Source organism: Branchiostoma floridae, chromosome 4 (genome assembly GCF_000003815.2).
Source record: "Branchiostoma floridae strain S238N-H82 chromosome 4, Bfl_VNyyK, whole genome shotgun sequence".
NCBI lineage: Eukaryota > Metazoa > Chordata > Leptocardii > Amphioxiformes > Branchiostomatidae > Branchiostoma > Branchiostoma floridae.
The window spans coordinates 24,113,240-24,130,362 of NC_049982.1; the positions used below are offsets into that span (position 1 = coordinate 24,113,240).

Below are 17,123 nucleotides of genomic sequence, written 5' to 3' on the forward strand. Positions count from 1 at the left end.
CATCCCACTCCCCATCCCATTGTAGATGGTCACGATTATGGTACATTTTAAAGACTGTCAACGCATGGAAAACACTCTAGTTCAAGTGGACTGCGATACATCAGTTTCTGTGCAACCATTATTCTGAAGCAGAACTGAATTCTTGACGTTTTAGAATCTCGTGTGGAACTGAGTTGTACAACCCCGGTTCGAATCGGAGTCGGTGAATGGGCACAACGTGTATTTCAAATTTCGCGCCTTTTATGCAAATATTCGGTAGTTCGCCAGACGGCGCTCCAGCAGATTTGGCGCCCGTTAAATTTGGACGTTTTCTTAGACGTTTTTGTCCCGCTTTCTGTTTGTTTAAAGGTTTCCTGTATGTCACCATGCCCATCCTCTTGTTGTAGAGTTGAACTAGTGTAGTGCATTGTACTGTTCTAGAATTTCAGTAAGTCAAATGAAATCAGGTGGCCGTCAGATGTCCACAACAGAAGATACAAAACAGTTTGCTACAACCTCCTTGGTTTGATCATATGGATGACAAAGTCTGGGAACCCCAAAACTGATGCGGCCGTGCACAAAAAAATATGGCATAAAAAGCAGTTTCATGCATTATGAAATTTACGTTATGTGGTCTGCAATAAATTTGAAAACACACTGTTTATAATGCGATGAACACTAGATTCTTCATTTTATTCTTTCAGATCTTCTACTTTGATCTGATTTAATTTTTTTTTTACAATTTGTTGGGGGGGGGATTGATGGTTGGCAATTGAAATTCATATAATCAAATCAATATGGCCTTATGTGGTATGTGAGAAAGTGATATTTGTTCATCCATTCATTCATTCATTTTTTCATTCATTCATTCATTCATTCCTCCCTACCCTAGCTACTCAGTCATGGCGGTGAATTTTCCATGGGTGGTGCAGGAATTGCAAGTAAGTTGATTTTGGTTTGAAATAAAGATATAATCTTACATTCATTTCTTTGTTCACACAGTCTGTCATTGTCAGAAACATGTTGTGGGCCTTCACCCTAAGATAGGAAACTGTGTGTAGCTGTTTTGATTGATTGATTGATTGATTGATTGATTGATAGTGCAAATACAAAATGTATCTTTATGTATAAATGACTTTGAGGTATGGATACAGCCTTTTTTCTCCTGCAGTGATGATTACCCATGTGTATCATTTTTTGAGACAGTCCCAAAAGGCTCTGATGGTAAACAATTACATAATGATATGCATGCAGTTAATAAACTGTGGGCATCTCTTGAAGATGTATTTCTTGGGAATGAATCTTGGGGTTGGGAGGGGTTGACAGCACACTCCTTCCTAGCTTGTCTCCTCTGCTGTGTGGCATCCCTGCATGACTCCTCAAATCCAGCACCACCCTGACATGCACCTTTGAAGGCTGCCTGCTGTACATAAAATACATTTATAGTGCAACACGCTATACAATACAATGATATGTACAATAATAACAATATACGTTGTCAATGTTTTGTGTCCATGTCTAGTCTTTCTTTTCATGTTTTTACTGTGTATTGACTGCAGATAAACCAGCTTGATATAAGGCCTACTAAATTGGAAACCATTTTTGGTGGTTATTAAACAATGCAAATAATTCTTCTTGCAGCGTCTGAATGGTGAAACGCAGCGTCTGAGTGGTGAGAACGTCCAGCTTCGACAGGAGAATCAAAGTTGGTGTCCTTTCCTTTTTCTTCTTAAGTCCATTCCAAGTCACCATGTGGGTTGTTAGGTCATAATTATGCTGTAAATGCCATTTAAGTTTGCAGGGTTTTAATTTTGGTAGGGGAAACGTGGGGTGTTTGCGGTGGTTTGGAGTTCGCGGCACTGCCATATACTGTAGTGTCACAATTCTGCAATGGAAAAATGTTCACCCTGAACTCAAAACCACTGTTAAGTGGCAACTGCATTTACAGTACTTTTAAAATATATGAATTAAGTCTGAATCTATTATCAATATTCATAATATCGTACAAATATGTTCCAAATGTTTTCTGATTTGGTAAAACTATTTACAGGCTTTGAAACCAAATTTGAAATGTTTACAAACTATGAAATATCAATGTTGGCCACATTCTCCATTCTTTGAGCTTGGAATTGACATTTATCAACATTCTGATATATTTTCCTTCAATCTAAAGCATATATTTGCTCATTCTACATCTGCTTTATATGATTTACAGCATGATGGTGAAAATCTTGTTCATTTGAAACAGCCTTAAAGATTGGTGCACATGCAGATGTCATCCATATAATCAAACGGCCTAATTACAAAAAACTAATTTAAAAACAATTCCAAGCAATAACAATGAATGTCCGCACAGCGACTTGGATTGGACTCTATCAGTCATTTTAAAAACTGAGAAGAGAATGGTAGTCACTTGTTATGTACAAGGCATGAATGTGAAATCTCTCAATAGCAATGTAACAGTATTTGTAATAAGGACTTATTATACAAACATTTTTCAGACGTCAAAGAATAGGATGCAATTGATAAAATATTAATGTAACAGTCCTGTCAGTAACTACATTTGTTGAATTCAAATGTATTGAAATACCAGGAATGCCAGCTTTGAACCCAAATGTATCATTATTTTGTTCTGACTCAATTGTTTTATATCATCAAGGGTTAAAACTAAATTACCATATGACAGCTAATGCTACTTCACCTTTATCCATGAGGTAACATATATTTGTTGTTTGTTATGAGCTGAAACCACAGTCTATGCAATGGTTACCCCACAGATAAAGGTCACAGAACTAGCATCATGTGTTTTTCATGCACTATCTATTGGTGGTAATATTGGACATATCAGTTGAGAGTACATACTTATCATAATTGTGTTTCCATTTCACACAGACATGCGGAACACCATCCAGCAGCTGGCTGCCAACTTCGTAAGCACATTTTCATTTAATTCTATTTCAAACTACGTATCTGTTTTTTAGATAATTCATCTCGTCAATCTAGTCTTAGAATTTTACTATACATTAGCCCAGTGCAATCTCTCTGTGAGCAGCCTGTGGAAGTTAAATTTACTTTCAGACTGACAATACAACTCTTCCATCAGAGAAATGTCTGCTTGTCCTTTTCCTTGTTGTGTAGTATTAGCTATAATTCAAATTCATCGTTAATCAAAACCAGCCACTATAATGGCTATGTTAAACTTGATTGTTGGTAAATCATTTGATTGCATAGTAAAATGGAGTGCCCATTTGTGTTGGTGATGGCAGCCTTAGTTACGCCAGATACCCCATGACTACAGTGTAACAATCCAATGAATAGAACTCCTCCCAAAAACCTTTCATGACAACAATTGTCTTTTTCCCTGCAGCCTGCTGTGTTTGCCCAGCTCGCTGCCATCATGGCGGTCATCCAGCCCAACCAGCAGCCCATTCAACCACCCAACAACCTGAACCTGCCCCTGAACCCACCACAACCCAACCAGCCTCTGAACCCACCCCAGCCGAACCAGCCTCTGAACCCACCACAACCCAACCAGCCTCTGAACCCACCACAACCCAACCAGCCACTGAACCCACCACAACCCAACCAGCCTCTGAACCCACCACAACCTAACCAGCCTCTGAACCCACCACAACCCAACCAGCCTCTGAACCCACCACAACCCAACCAGCCTCTGAACCCACCACAGCCCAACCAGCCTCTGAACCCACCACAACCTAACCAGCCTCTGAACCCACCACAACCCAACCAGCCTCTGAACCCACCACAGCCCAACCAGCCTCTGAACCCACCACAGCCCAACCAGCCTCCGATCCCACCTCCTCAACACCAACAGCCCAAACAGCCTTCCAATCCCACCCTCTCAACACCAGCAGCCCAACCAGCCTCCGATCCCACCTCCACAAAACCCGCCGCCAAACCTGAATAACCTGAACCAGCCACCTCCACAGCCCAACATCCAGAACAACTCAGCCCAAGCCCAACTGAACATCCCACTTCCTGCCAATCCTGCCGCAAACCCAGCCCAGAACCCAGCCCAGAACCCAGCCGCAAACCCAGCCCAGAACCCAGCCGCAAACCCACCCCAGAACCCGCCCATCCAACCTGTCCTCCGCCGCACTCCCCGAGGCAACGCCGGTGTAGCCCCTGTCAGATGTAAGTTGATAATGATATTGATGAATAGATTTTCATCTGTTCAATAAATGTGATAATTCCTGGTAATTTTGTCAAAAATTCAACACATTGAAATACATTTCAACCTTTACAACTGGATAAAAACAGATAAATTTTTATTTGAGTGCCATCACTCTTATTCAGCGTCACTAGAATGAACCAGAAAAAAACGTTGTACATGAAATGATTCTCATATGTAAATCATGTTTAGAATATTAGCTATACATGTAAGTTCCTACGACAAGATAAAAGCATTTAAGGAAAAAGTTTTAGTTACTTATCCTTAAAGTTTGCTTTGTGAAGTATGGAACCTAGTACATGATTTACAATATGAGTGATGGTATTTCTAGGTAGATGTATTGAAATTCGTTTCTGCCAGTTCATAGACTAGTCACCCTGAAGAAGAGTGATTGATGTTACTCGAAACATGCAAAAGTAAATCTCCATTCTTATCCAGTTGTAGAGATTGAATATTGTTTACCTGGATGTCTGACCTTCATATAAAACGTTTTAACACAGTTTTGATATTTTTCTGCATAAATGTAAAGACATTGACTCTCCTGTGTGTCCCTTCCTTGTGTTCTTCTTACAGACGAGCCCTTCGACTTTGTCCACGCCCCCAGACGCCCCAGGCAAGCCCCCGTACGCCCCAGACAAGGTTTAAGACGCGCCCGGCAAGCAGCAAACCCCATCCCACATAGGAGAAGACGATAAATGTAAATGTAAGTCTTTCTTTCTTCCTTTGTATGCCTTAAGAAACTACGGATAGTTTGGGATGATGAAAAGTATCTAGTACATGATGTTTGGAATACCTGAATTCAGCAACGAAAGGGGACTGATTGTTGAGGACAGGGTGGGGTTTACTATCATGTGAAACTGGACAGGCATTTATATAATTTAGTAATACGTTTTTCGATATCTATTTTCAATTTATGGCATATATGTGCCCACTTTACAACAGTTACTACTTTGTACGATTTACAGCAAGGTCGTAAGCTTCTTTTTTATTTTTGAAAACAGACGAAAACTGATGAGCATATGTCATCAAATAATCAAATTAACATGCATGGCCTAATTTAGTTTCTAGTGGAACTTGATATTCTGTTTTGGTCCCCTTGCAACTTATGCTTCCAGGCAAAATTGCATTATGGCTTTATTTTCTGACTTTGATACAAGAGATGACTGACATTTTTTTTCCTTCTTTTTCAGGCCCCTGGGAAGGTGTAACTGTTGATGGACAAGTGGATAAATGGATATTTGGGGGGAAGGGGGTCCCTAGATATTTGGGGGGAGGGGGGGGGGGTCCCTAGATATTTGGAAGGGGAGGGGGGTCCCTAGATATTTGGAGGGGGAGGGGGGTCCCTAGATAATTGGAGGGGGAGGGGGGTCCCTAGATATTTGGAGGGGGAGGGGGGTCCCTGGATATTTTGGGGGGAGGGGGGTCCCTGGATATCAACCACAACCATCCCACCAACCCAGCATCAACATCCATCCCATCCACCAGCCTATTTCACCCTGTCCATCCGCCATCCAGCCCATACCATCTACCACCCAGTCCATACCATCTACCACCCAGTCTCTACCATCCACCACCCAGTCTCTACCATCTACCACCCAGTCCATACCATCTACCACCCAGTCTCTACCATCCACCACCCAGTCTCTACCATCTACCACCCAGTCCATACCATCTACCACCCAGTCTCTACCATCCACCACCCAGTCTCTACCATCTACCACCCAGTCCATCCCATCTAACAACCAGGCCATACCATCTACCACCCAGTCCATATCATCTACTACCCAGTCCATACCATCCAGCATCCAGTTTATACCATCCACCACCGATTCCATCCCATCTGCCACCCAGTCCATTTCAATCCACCACCCTGTCCATATCATCTACCACCCAGTCCATATCATCCACCACCCAGTCCATACCACCCAGCATCCAGTCCATCCCATCCACCGATTCCATCCCATCTGCCACCGATTCCATATCATTCCATACCATCACAGACCGCCATGGTGGCAGCAGGGCCTGGCATCTTGAAGGTAAGATTTACCAATTTACATTTGAAGGGGTTTGTACCACTGACCACAAATTGTAAATATTGTAAATAATATAAATTGCATAAAAACGATAAAATTAGTATAACCTCCTCCCTGCCGAACTCGTTTGGCAGGGTGGGGGTTAACTTACAAAAATAGGTAAAAACATAAAACCCAAAAAAATTTAAACTCATAAAAGCATAAAAATAAGTTAACCCCTCCCTGCCAATTTGTTTTGGGCAGGGTTGGGTTAACTTCCAAAAAGAGACAAAAACATAAAACCCCAAAAAAAACTTTAAAACCTTGACCATAAAAACCATAAAAATTAGTTTAACCCCTCCCTGCAAAATTTGTTTGGCAGAGAGGGGTTAACTACCATAAAAAGATAAAAACATAAAACTCATACAAAAATAAAAAACGGGGGGTTAAAAGAACCGACTGCCACCTCCCCGTGGTACCCCCCGGGATACTGTAAATGCATGCAAAACTGCAATGTTTGAAATGTTTTTGGTTTTTGGTCACCGCAAACTGAACACCACCAAGAAAGTGCTGGTGAAAAACATAGTGAACTCTATTTTGAAAATGTTTTTGGTTTTTGGTCACCGCAAACTGAACACCACTAAGAAAGTGCTGGTGAAAAACATAGTGAACTCTATTTTGAAATTGAATGCATTTACAGTATGCCAACGGCAGCGGCAAGCAGGGGCAACAAAAGCCTCGCTTTTGTGATGTTGCGCTGAGATTCGTGTTTTCCATTTTCTGCCTGCCCCGCTTTTCAATACTCTACCGCAACTGTAAACCACCACCAACAGCTCATTAACCAAAAAGGGACAACAACAGCCTTACTTTGCGATTTGCGCCGCCAACCGTGTTTCAATTTTGTGCCTGCCCTGCTCTTCGATACTTTACCGCAAACATAAACCTGTGACCACCAACAGCTCATTAACCTGAAACAAAGTGCAAGCAAATAATAAATCAATAAATCAAACTTAAAACAATTAAATCAATGGATTCTGGTTAAATATACTTACAAATTTGTGTGACCAGTGATACAAATTTTCAAAACTTGTAGGATCATAATCAGTGATACAAACATGAGGTTCGAGGACACACACTTTATGTTTTAGGGAAAGTCTCTACCAGAACTCATCATGAAATTCAAAAAAAGGCTTCGGCCCAAATCCTTCGGCTTCATAGGAGTACAAAACTCCTCCTGGAGAACAATTCCTGCAAAAAGAGTTTCATCAAGATATTGACTGTATGACTGGCTAAATCACAGAGTCTGGTAGAGGCTAATTCAGTGGTACAAACCTAGAAATTTTATTGTACAATGTCATCTTGAAATGCTAGAAGTGGTTAAGGCTCTCCAATGCGGTTCCACTGTCCAAGGACATTATTATTATTGATTATATACATGTGTTGTATCTTCGGATGTAAATTAAATATTTTAATATTTTAGTTCAACATTGTATTGCACTAGTGTCGGCTGTCTGAAAACTGTTGTTTACTTTCCATGAAGTTTGTGTATGCGTTCAACGATACATCGGGCAGCCTTCAAAGCCTGACAATCTAATCAAGTTTTGAACTTCATGGGTCTAAGGTTTCATGCAAACATGTTTGCTATAAAAAAAAAAACGTTTGTCGAAGGCGTCCGTAGCCATCGGAGACAGCCTGTATCAAGAATGGCTGCCGTCTCAGATCACGGTGCTCTATTAAAGACAGCTTTATGTTCACAGAGGTGACATTGCATGCGTGTTTTATATTATAATAGCTTCATACTGTATGTGTAAAACAATTGAATTTTCATGCGATAATAGTTGAGTAAGTTTAGTGGAAGAGTATATGTGGCCGTGCATTTTCTTGTTGAGGCAAAAGTCCATGTTTCATCCAGACGACAGTTTGACATGTATGCATTAACTTTGGTCTTTGATTTTTAACTTTGAATTTTATTCAGCACTATGGACGAAAACAAACATGGCTGACTTCTGAGACAATTTAAAATCCACCCGAAGTTACAGTACATCCGAAGTTACAACACCCCACGTAAGGGACCAACATTGGTATGACTAACTGTAGTACACATTGTTTCAACTGCAAACTAAAGGGTACAAACCTTTTTCCCAACCTACTAGGAAATAAGGATCAAAACGTTAATGTTTTGGTTATTCCTATGCAAATTACCTCATTCAAGTACCAACTTGAGGTATTTTATGACCAGACTCATCAGAGAGTACAATTGTCAAGTACTGTAAATGCATTTAAATTCATGGGAAATGCATTTAAATTCGTGGGGATTTAATGTCGCGGTAGCGGGAAAATGCTCAGCTTTGGCGGTGGTTTTAAGTTCGCGGTAGCGCCACAGATTGTAGCCACAAATGGATAAATGTTTGGGGTGATTTTACGTTCGCAGTGAAGTGGCCACCGCGAACAATTCTGCATTTACAGTACACCATTGTTGCGCCATACAAATGTGTTGGAAAAATGAGCTTTCTTTTTCTGTTTGGAAATCTTTTGGTCGTGGAAAGACTGAAGTGTTGATGAAGGTTAGACATCCAGGTAATAAAATTTGCCAAATAGCAGTTTATTCAAGCAACTGGATTTGATTTTGGAAATGGTCAGACATTTCATGACAAGTACATGTAGCATTTGACTTACCTTTTGCCTGTGACACTGAGCAGATCTGTTGAAGAGCAGGTTTTCTATACCCTATGAATTGATATGCAAAGGAGTTACTATCATGATTCAGAAAATAACACTCGCTTCTGAAGTAGAATGCCCCTTTAATCAGGCTACTAGGTGGATTTGAGTACTATACTTCTAATGGACTGGCATCTATTAAGTGAGGAAGGTTAGCTACTTTGGCAATTACTTAACGCCTTGCATGAAATTTAATCACCTTACAACAGCAATGTTTTCAATAAGTTTGTCTCATCAGGTTATGAAAATTAGGAGTCCATTGAATGAAATTTAATACGGAATTCACTCAAAAAGCTCATTGTATCTTATCAACATCATTTACTACCCGTAAGAAGGTACTGCATTATTGCTTAGAATCTACAATTCAACAAGAATTTAGCCAGTTAGATTTGATAGATACTGTCTCCAGCAAACAATCAGCTTCTAAAGGGAAACGGCAAGGAAGGGGGTACTGCCACAAGGAATATCCTGAAAGGCAGTTATACAATTGTTTTGATGCATTCTACAGGGGAATCTGATTTGTTTTTCCATGATGTGAAGTAAGAATCAAAAGCAATTTGAAATTGCGATGCATAACGAACTAGAGTTCCACGAACACATCCCTTCGCCAAATAATCATACCTTTATCCAAGACTTTATGGTATTATTCATGTACTAGTATTACTAAAGAGTACCTACCCTAATAGCAAACGACTGCATGAACGTGTGTTCCCCACAAACCCAAAAACGCTACCAAAAACATAAACTTCTTGGCAAAGGTGACAATGACATTATGTACACTGTTGTGATACTTTCCAGCGCAACTTTCATAGTGCTTTGTCAAAATCATGTAGTCTCTACCAGACTCCGGCCTGGCCGAATAGTAAATTATGATAGGGTAGCTTTGGTCAAGTGTCTATTGACATTTCTCTCTTTCTCAGTTACATATGTCACAAGTTTGAAAGTCCTATCATGGAATGCAGTGGATTTGTAAACTTTCCTCATTAATTATGTAAATTTTCTGTTAATTTGTATAATAAGTTTCCCACTATGTAACTCTAAGCACTTAGGCTATCTACATACCAAAAATCATGATGATCCGTCAACATGTTCATGTTTCTCATTAATTATGTAAATTAGGTCCTATTTGCATAATTAATATGTATTGGATATGTCTCTTAGCTACATAAGTGACAAGTTTGAAACCCATATCATGGAATTCAGTGGATTTATGAACTTTTCTCATTAATTATGCAAATTAGCTGTTGATTTGCATAATTAGTATTGCATTATGTAAGTCATCACTCATTCTATCTACATACCAAAAATCATTATGATCTGTCAACACGTTCTTGAGTTATTCTCGTCCAAAGTTTGAAAGGAAATTGGTGCCTGTAGTTCCAAAAAGCTGCTAGGGGGTCCAAACTCACAGCACTTTTTCTCTGGCCCAAGGGCTATCTACCACTCAAAAATCATGACGACAGCATGTCCAGAACAAGAGATGTCAAAATTAAAAGTTTTGCTGCAGTACCTTAGGGAGCCGCTAGGGGGACCATTATCGATCAATTGACCTTCTTTTTTGTGACCCCTACCCACCTGCCAAATATTATCAGGATCCATTCAAGGGTTCTCGAGTTATACTGTTTACAAGAAAGCGGACCCACACGTTCGGCCCGATACCGTCCTGACGGAACATGACCTTCCTTTCGCAACCACTACTCAAATACCAAAATATCATTAAAATCCATACACAGCTTCTCGATTTATATGCTGTTGACCTACATATAGGGACACAGCATGAGGCCTTAACCAAAAATATAACCTTCTTGGCAAAGGTAATAAAGTGAAGCCCATTAGGGTGTCTCAATGTTGTAAATAGCTTACTAATGACAATGTGATAAGAAAAAGGTCCCCATGGACCCGGAGCAATGGCGTTGCCTACCTGACATTTGCTTCATTTAGTTCCCGCCACATAGGCGTCGGCAGTAAATATCTTAGGGGGGAACTATTGCTGACAAAATTTTTAGCACATGGAGTACCGAAGACACTTGAAGACACATCACGCCATCTTGGGGGGGGGGGGCGTGGCTGTGTCCGATGATATGCTCCCCCAGCAAAATTTTGAAAACATGTCAATCATTTTCCGGCAAGTTACACATGTTGAGAGCGACGCACACCCCATACATATTTTCACCATTTTGAACACCAAAGACACGGCTCGCGAGATAGGTCCGGGGAAATTTTGAAGTCTGGACCCTCTGAAATGCCACTTCCTGTGTTTTGTGGGACAAATTTTGATGACAGACTAAGCGGAGGCTCGGAAAAATTTCTAAAATCTAAACCCTTTGAAACCCCATTTCCTGCACTTTTAGGGCCTCGATCTGGCTTTTCACATATCTTGGCTATAACGGGTTACGAAGAATTTCTTGGTAACGCTTAACAGTGAATACAGGTTAACAAGTACTGATTAACGTTGAATTAAAACGACCAATAACACTTCATGAATAATGACACTTAAGGCCACACCAATTTAATTTCTTGGTTCACGGATTTTTTCATAAAAAATATGGAGCGAGAGGGCGAAATAAAAATAAAAACTGTAAAATGGTTGGGGTAAAGGTAACGGCTAATCCAAAACATAAAGAAAAAAAGTTTTCAGCTTGAAAAAAGTACAAAAACACTATAATTGTACAGTAACAGCACCTGTACCCACACTTTAAGGAGCTTATAATATGAAGGCCACTTTGCTACACCAGAAAGTTGGTGAATAGTTTCATTAATGGTGAAAATTTGCTGAGTGGTAATTTTTATTTTTATTTTTTTTTCCAAAAAATAGGAGCGAGCGAATCCGTGAACCAAGAAATTAAATTGGTGTGGCCTAACGGTGCATTAGAGTGGGTCTGTAACGATGGCAAAAAAAGGCATGCAGGCCCTTACATAACCATACACAAAGAGGCCGATAAGTCATCACAACCATCGCCCCCTTTCCCCTTGCCGGGAAAATGAACATGATGATGTGACCAAGATACATTGACCAGCAATGATTCAGTGTCTAGTTGTCTCATAGTACGGCCACTCTTCTTACCTTCTGGTAACCACTGGCTACACCACTGGACTGTATATTAAAGTTTTACATTAGGGCATTATAACAGAGAATTCTTGGTGTGAATATCATTCAACTAGAGATATAACTGTAAGAGGAAAAGCCATTCAGTACCAAGTGCAGGTATAAGGTACATGTCATATTGTTCTGCAAGGAGGGAGTAGGGGTTCTAAAGGGCCATGTAATTCAAATTTGATAAGGCTGACATCACTTCATGCTAAATTCAAATGCCGATGATGTTTTACGTTAAATTCACAGATGACTCATTATAGATTTGAGCTTTCCAGCTACAAGCTATGTACGTTAAACGTCATGAGAAATTAGGGCCTATAGGTATGTATTATCTTAGGAGTCACAAAGATCATATCCTTAGCATGTAAAGATTTCTAACGCTACTTTATTTGCAATGCCAATCTTACAGGGGAAGACATTGTTAACTTACGAAACTTGGAGGATAGAATACTTTCCCATGACAGGATACTCAGTAAACCTACTCCTTCATCAACTGCTTAGTTGGTCCCTTAGTGAAGTTGATTCAAACTCTAAAAGACCATTGCAGTCAATCACCTTGAATCAAACAAAGTTGAAATTATTATGCCATGAGATAGCAGTGTTTGGTTTGAAGGCTTGAAGATTGTATATAACACACTAGACACTCAGGAAGAAACCATAATCTAAATATAGAATTTGATGGCATCCACATGTCCCTATAGTAAGACATAAATAATCTGCCTGAAAACACATCATCAGGCACACAGATTCATTTTCATGCAATGACCACATCTGTTTGAGAAATCAGGTTAACAACCAAAACTGGACTTCATAATGTAAGACTCTATACTGAAATAAAATTGTGACCATAAAAGGCTTAATATGTTGTAGACAAAAAACTGTTTTAAACAAAAAAGTGCTCTAGGTCAAAACCATAGTTGTTTGTTGGTAGTTTCTTCAAGTTGGTTGGAGTGAATTCTGCTCCTTGTAACCTCCCAAAACCTCCAAACAGAAAATGTTTTCTCTAGCGGTCTCCGTTAAGAGTGCGTGGCGTACTTCCGGCTATTGGCAGGGGTATGACTTCCTCTATCCCTCTCGATACCTGGGCGGTCTCCGTTAAGAGTGCGTGACGTACTTCCAGCTATTGGCAGGGGTATGACTTCCTCTATCCCTCTCGATACCTGGGCGGTCTCCGTTAAGAGTGCGTGGCGTACTTCCGGCTATTGGCAGGGGTATGACTTCCTCTATCCCTCTCGATACCTGGGCGGTCTCCGTTAAGAGTGCGTGACGTACTTCCGGCTATTGGCAGGGGTATGACTTCCTCTATCCCTCTCGATACCTGGGCGGTCTCCGTTAAGAGTGCGTGGCGTACTTCCGGCTATTGGCAGGGGTATGACTTCCTCTATCCCTCTCGATACCTGGGCGGTCTCCGTTAAGAGTGCGTGACGTACTTCCGGCTATTGGCAGGGGTATGACTTCCTCTATCCCTCTCGATACCTGGGCGGTCTCCGTTAAGAGTGCGTGACGTACTTCCGGCTATTGGCAGGGGTATGACTTCCTCTATCCCTCTCGATACCTGGGCAGTCTCCGTGAAGAGTGCGTTTGTGCATATTTGACCATTATCCCTTTCGATGCGTGGGCGGCCTCTGCACAAAACAGGCACTGCAAATTCACAGAAACACATATTACACATATTAATCATTGGTCGAAAAACCACTGATGATACAAAAGTAACTACATGGAATAAAGACTGAACAAAGCAAGGTATGACAGGACTTGTTTTCCCGTGTTCAGTCTTCCCCGACTGTTTTAATTTAAAGGAAACCTTTCAATTCTTCACAGTTCCATCAATTTAGCCAATCGCTTGTGCTTTCCTCTGCAGCTGCTTAGCCTTTTGTAGTCGCAACCTTTTTTCACTTAAGGTCTTATATTATGAACTGTACAGTTTGGGCTGTTAACTTGATTTCTTAAAACTGATTTGAACATAGCATGGAATTGAATATCAAAGATTTTGGATGTTACATACTTCTATTCGACAGCTAGTTTAAAATCCAAATCAGTAGTGTGAGCTGTCCTTAAATCACATGCAAAATTAAGGGACCTACCGTAGTGTATTGTGGATACAGGGACAACGCTTTGTAGGCTAGATGTTGATATTTCTTTGGGCTTGTTCTTAATACTTAATTGAAAGCTTGAGACCTGCAATGGCCTTGGTAGGTACAAACCAGGTTTACTGAGGGATCGATTACTAGTAAGCGATTGAGGGAATGATAGGCGAGTACTCATGGGAAAGTATTTTGTCTTCCAAGTTTTCTAGTTCTTTCTTACATAACGACATCGGACCATCAGAATTAAGTTATATCAATGGAGGTTAGACATCCAGGTTATAAAATACGCAAAATTGTCATTGCAACTGGATATGATTCTAAAATTCAGTCTGATGTTTCAGATAGTGTGATTCACCACCTTTTCACCTGTGTCCCTCTGAAAAATCAAACTTTCTTTCAGTTTATCTTAAAGGATTTATGAGGGCCTGTAATAGCCCTGCATGCCTTTTTCCATTAAGTGTTACAATCCATTTTAATTCAATGTTAATCGTTACCGACCCGCTCTAATTCAACGTAAATTGTTATCGGTATATTCTTTGTGAAGCATTATCGGTCGTTTTAATTCAACAGTAATCGTTAGTTGTTATCCCGAATTCACTGTTAAGCGTTACCAAGAAATTCTTCGTAGCAAGTTAATCCCCCAAAATCAAATGTCCCCCAAAATGGGGGAAATAGCGTTCAAAGGGTCCAGTTTCAAAATTTCTCAGAGTCTCTTGGCCTTCGGCACTGAACATGGTAACAATATGTTGCGGAAGCATCTCCCTCAAAAACCTTCTCACTCGTGCAGATTTCAGTGTCCAATTTAGCTTACTTTCAGGCAAAATGTACTTCTCGAATGCAGAAAATGAAATTTCCCCGGACCTCCCTTGTGACATGGCAAAAATATGTTGGGAACATGAGTCGTAGCCCCCCAAAAAACCTTTCTCTATAATAAAACTTTGATGGCATATAATTTAGCTTCGTCTGCCAGCAAAATTTGTCACTCAAAATTCCCAAAATCTCATGAATTTGTCCGCAGGCATGTGTACATTTGTAGTTGTAGTTTAGAGGGGAATAACTTGGTAATGGGTTGATGGATCTTCATGATATTTAGAATGTAGATAGCTTCAGAGATGCCTTACATAATCAAATTCTATCATGCAAATCACGGGCTAATTTGCATAATTAATAAGAAAAGGTTATAAATACACTGCATTTCATGTTAGAATGCTCAAAAATATGCCATATGTAACTCAAAAAGAGAGAAATATTAGGCTCACAATATATCCGCTTGGCAAAAATTCCCAAAATTTCACAGAAATTCGTCCAAGTGTGGGCAATTGCACCATCATTTTGAAAGGGAATAACTCGGGAAGTGGTTGACGGATCTTTTGTTGCTTTATAAATATATATAGATATATAATTAGAAGGACTTCAAGAGTGGTATTTGGACGGTATAATGCATCATTATGTTAGCTTGAGGAAAACCGTCCACTGAAAGGCTGTTACGCTTAAATTCATCTTTACCTCCTTTGCTTATATTGACAATTCATAGTTCAAGGGTACTAAATATTCTCTTCAACAGCTCTGCCCATTGTCACTGATGAAAGGTAGTGGGTGCAACCAGAAATGTCTTGAATTAGTATTCATTTCCAAAATCAGATCCGGTTGCTCAATCAATCAATCAATCAATCAATCAATCAATCAATCAATTGTTCGCTTGCATCATAGGTTGAGGCGTGGCGGCTATAGACAGCCTTCAAACAACATTCTGCCTACGTGTATAGAGAGGTTTTGCTTAGGGTGGTGAAATGAATGACCAAGCAAAAAGCACTAAGTACCGAGGTAGTCTGTATAATGCAAACTCCGCTAATTTTACCCATTATACACATTAAACACATTATACTAAAAAGGGAAATGTGGTGGTTTTTTGTTGCGGTGTTCTCTGCAAATCTTTTGCCGTTTCACCTTTTCACGCATTTTCCCTACACAAATCTTAAAAATTTTGTTCAGGGTATTGACCTGAATGGCTGTCTAAAAAGTGATACAAGTACTTAAATCAGGAAATGTGGTGCTTTTCAGTTTAGTCTGAAAACATTTTGCCAACAAAAGTTCAGGGTGTTGAACTGAATAATCAAGCAATGTCACTGAAATGTTGGTGGTGGTTTAATGCGGTTCAGGGGCTTTGTGAGATTGCGTGGCGTTATCGGACCCAATTGAGCTCAGGACCCAATTGCGCAGAGTTTGAATCCTGCAGTGGCATTGATCTTGTGCCCTTATGGGAAAGGCACTTAAGACAAATTTCCACACTTCACTCATGTGAAAATGAGTACCTAGCGTTGGTAAGGGCCATCCCTCACATAGGACGTTAAATGGAGTTCCCGTACGCGTGTTTGGGGAGAGCCACACCCCATGCACTTTCAAGAACCCACCACACCTTTCAAAAGAGTAAGGGTGTGCATCATTATGGAGCAAATCCTTCTGCCTGGAGTTGGTGATTCACTTTATAATATCAAATCACCTGAATGGAGGCCTGGCATACCTTCATCTCATATCAGGCTGCCCACATGGTGATTTACATCATTCACCCGGACGGAAGACCTGTTGCATCCCCGTCTCGTACTCAGCTGAAAGAAAGGGTATGCGTAATGGAGTAGCATAACCCCAACGGTGCTCATAACACCGTATGTCTCTACTACTGCTACTTGAGGTATTAATAGATAGCAGACTGGACAAAAGGTCTAGCAGTTCACTTCCGACTGAGCTGTTCTGCTGGCAGCCAAGTAAACAGCATGCAAGATATCTGAAAGCTTTCCTCTTGACTTGAAAGCATGGGCCAGCAAGGCCATTTTCAGCTCGCGTCCTCTACCATAGAGAAAAATTGTATCAGCTTTACACCCTACAGTGCATCACTGTTGACATGCTGATTAGAGTTGGATCTTTTATATACTGTTGGCAGTATGCCCTACTGGGTAGCGCTACAGCCAAGCTACAAGTCAAGGGCACGACACAGAAACCAAACCTGCAGAGTTATTGTTGAGTTTTAGAGAATTTCAAGTTAA

At 40.5% G+C, this 17,123-nt stretch overlaps 1 long non-coding RNA gene across 1 annotated transcript; it reads right to left on the minus strand.

Moving 5' to 3' along the window:
- Window positions 1-1,248: 1,248 nt before the first annotated feature.
- Window positions 1,249-17,123, minus strand: LOC118414598. Its single transcript, XR_004831002.1, has 2 exons — window positions 16,604-17,123; window positions 1,249-1,402 (listed from the first exon to the last, which is right to left on the minus strand). It is a non-coding gene; the product is annotated as an uncharacterized LOC118414598 (long non-coding RNA).